Source organism: Diadema antillarum, unplaced genomic scaffold, assembly GCF_040938485.1.
Source record: "Diadema antillarum isolate AM-2024a unplaced genomic scaffold, OU_Dant_1.0 seq00000013_RagTag, whole genome shotgun sequence".
NCBI lineage: Eukaryota > Metazoa > Echinodermata > Echinoidea > Diadematoida > Diadematidae > Diadema > Diadema antillarum.
This window is the reverse complement of record NW_027271133.1, coordinates 748,997-752,427: the sequence shown is the minus strand read 5'-3', so window position 1 is coordinate 752,427 and position 3,431 is coordinate 748,997.

Here is a 3,431-nt window from a genome sequence, read left to right as displayed (position 1 = left end):
AAAAAAAGTTGAGACCAGTTCAAACCAGTTGAAATCAGATGAAACCAATTGAAACTAGTTGAAACCAGTTCAAACCAGTTGAAATCAGTTGAACCCAGTTAAAACCAGTTGAGACTAGTTCAAACAAGTTAAAGCAAGTTGAGACCAGTTGAAACCAGATGAAACCAGGTAAAAACAGTTGAAACTAGTACAGCCAGTTGAGACCAGGTAAAACCATTTGAAACCAGAAAAAAAAACAGTTAAGACCAGTCGAGAACAGTTGAGGCCAGTTGAAACCAGTTGAGACCAATTAAAACCAGTTGACACCAGTTGAACCCAATTAAAACCAGTTGAGTCCAGATGAAACCAATTAAAACCAGTTGAGACCCTTTCAAATTAGTTAAAACCAGATGAAACCAGTAAAAACCAGTTGAAACTAGTACAGCCAGTTAAGACCAGGTAAAACCATTTGAAACCAGAAAAAAAAAACAGTTAAGACCAGTCGAGAACAGTGTAGGCCAGTTGAAACCAATTGAGACCAGTTAAAACCAGTTGACACCAGTTGAACCCAATTAAAACCAGTTGAGTCCAGATGAAACCAGTTGAAACCAGTTGGGACCATTTCAAATTAGTTGAAACCAGATGAAACCAGTTAAAACCAGTTGAGAGCAGTTCAAACCAGTTGAAACCAGATGAAACCAGTTCAAACCAGTTTAAACCAGTTAAAAAAAGTTGAGACCAGTTCAAACCAGTTGAAATCAGATGAAACCAATTGAAACTAGTTGAGACCCGTTCAAACCAGTTGAAATCAGTTGAACCCAGTTAAAACCAGTTGAGACCAGTTCAAACCAGTTAAAGCAAGTTGAGACCAGTTGAATCCAGATGAAACCAATTAAAAGTAGTTGAGATCAGATGAAACCAGTTAAAACCAATTGAGACCATTTCAAATTAGTTGAAACCAGATGAAACCAGTTAAAACCAGTTGAAACTAGTACAACCAGTTGAGACCAGTTAAAACCAGTTGACACCAGTTGAACCCAAGTAAAACCAGTTGAGTCAAGATGAAACCAATTGAAACCAGTTGAGACCCTTTCAAATTAGTTAAAAACCAGATGAAACCAGTAAAAACCAGTTGAAACTAGTACAACCAGTTGAGATCAGTTAAAACCATTTGAAACCCGGGAAAAAAAGCAGTTAAGACCAGTTGAGACCAGTTCAAACCAGTTAAAACCAGTTGAGACCAGTTGAACCCAGTTCAAACCAGTTGAGGCCAGCTGCGACCAGTTGAAACCAGTTGAAATCAGTTGAGGCCAGCTGAAACCAGTCCAAATCAGTTGAGACCAGTTGAAACCAGTTAAAACCAGTTGAGACCAATTCAAAACAGTTGAGACCAGTTGAAACCAGTTAAAACCAGTTGAGAGCAGTTCAAACCAGTTGAAACCAGATGAAACGAGTTCAAACCAGTTGAAACCAGTTAAAAAAAGTTGAGACCAGTTTAAACCAGTTGATATGAGATGAAACCAGTTCAAACTAGTTGAGACCAGTTCAAACCAGTTGAAATCAGTTGAACCCAATTAAAACCTGTTGAGACCAGATCAAACCCGATCAAACCGGATGAACCCAATTAAAATCAGTTGAGACCAGTTCAAACCAGTAAAAACAAGTTGAGACCAGTTGAAACCAGATGAAACCAGTTAAAACCAGTTGAGAGCAGTTCAAACCAGTTGAAACCTGATGAAACCAGTTCAAACGAGTTTAAACTAGTTAAAAAAAGTTGAGACCAGTTCAAACCAGTTGAAATCAGATGAAACCAATTGAAACTAATTGAGACCAGTTCAAACCAGTTGAAATCAGTTGAACCCAGTTAAAACCAGTTGAGACCAGTTCAAACCAGTTAAAGCAAGTTGAGACCAGTTGAAACCAGATGAAACCAGTTAAAACCAGTTGAAACTAGTACAACCAGTTGAGACCAGGTAAAACCATTTGAAACCAGAAAAAAAAAACAGTTAAGACCAGTCGAGAACAGTTGAGGCCAGTTGAAACCAGTTGAGACCAGTTAAAACCAGTTGACACCAGTTGAACCCAATTAAAACCAGTTGAGTCCAGATGAAACCAATTAAAACCAGTTGAGACCCTTTCAAATTAGTTAAAACCAGATGAAACCAGTAAAAACCAGTTCAAACTAGTACAACCAGTTGAGATCAGTTAAAACCATTTGAAACCCGGAAAAAAAGCAGTTAAGACCAGTTCAAACCAGTTAAAACCAGCTGAGACCAGTTGAACCCAGTTCAAACCAGTTGAGGCCAGCTGAGACCAGTTGAAACCAGTTCAAACAGGTTGAGGCCAGCTGAAACCAGTCCAAATCAGTTGAGACCAGTTGAAACCAGTTAAAACCAGTTGAGACCACTTCAGAAGTTGAGACCAGTTGAAACCAGTTAAAACCAGTTGAGAGCAGTTCAAACCAGTTGAAACCAGATGAAACGAGTTCAAACCAGTTGACACGAGTTTAAAAAAGTTGAGACCAGTTTAAACCAGTTGATATCAGATGAAACCAGTTCAAACTAGTTGAGACCAGTTCAAACCAGTTGAAATCAGTTGAACCCAATTAAAACCTGTTGAGACCAGATCAAACCCGTTCAAACCGGATGAACCCAATTAAAATCAGTTGAGACCAGTTCAAACCAGTTAAAACAAGTTGAGACCAGTTGAAACCAGATGAAACCAGTTAAAACCAGTTGAGAGCAGTTCAAACCAGTTGAAACCAGATGAAACCAGTTCAAACCATTTAAAACAAGTTGAGACCAGTTGAAACCAGACGAAACCAGTTAAAACCAGTTGAGAGCAGTTCAAACCAGTTGAAACCAGATGAAACCAGATGAAACCAGTTCAAACCAGTTTAAACCAGTTAAAAAATGTGAGACCAGTTCAAACCAGTTGAAATCAGATGAAACCAATTGAAACTAGTTGACACCAGTTCAAACCAGTTGAAATCAGTTGAACCCAGTTAAAACCAGTTGAGACCAGTTCAAACCAGTTAAAGGAAGTTGAGACCAGTTGAATCCAGATGAAACCAGTTAAAACCAGTTGAGAGCAGTTCAAACCAGTTGAAACCAGATGAAACCAGTTCAAACCATTTAAAACAAGTTGAGACCAGTTGAAACCAGACGAAACCAGTTAAAACCAGTTGAGAGCAGTTCAAACCAGTTGAAACCAGATGAAACCAGATGAAACCAGTTCAAACCAGTTTAAACCAGTTAAAAAATGTGAGACCAGTTCAAACCAGTTGAAATCAGATGAAACCAATTGAAACTAGTTGACACCAGTTCAAACCAGTTGAAATCAGTTGAACCCAGTTAAAACCAGTTGAGACCAGTTCAAACCAGTTAAAGGAAGTTGAGACCAGTTGAATCCAGATGAAACCAATTAAAAGTAGTTGAGATCAGATGAAACCA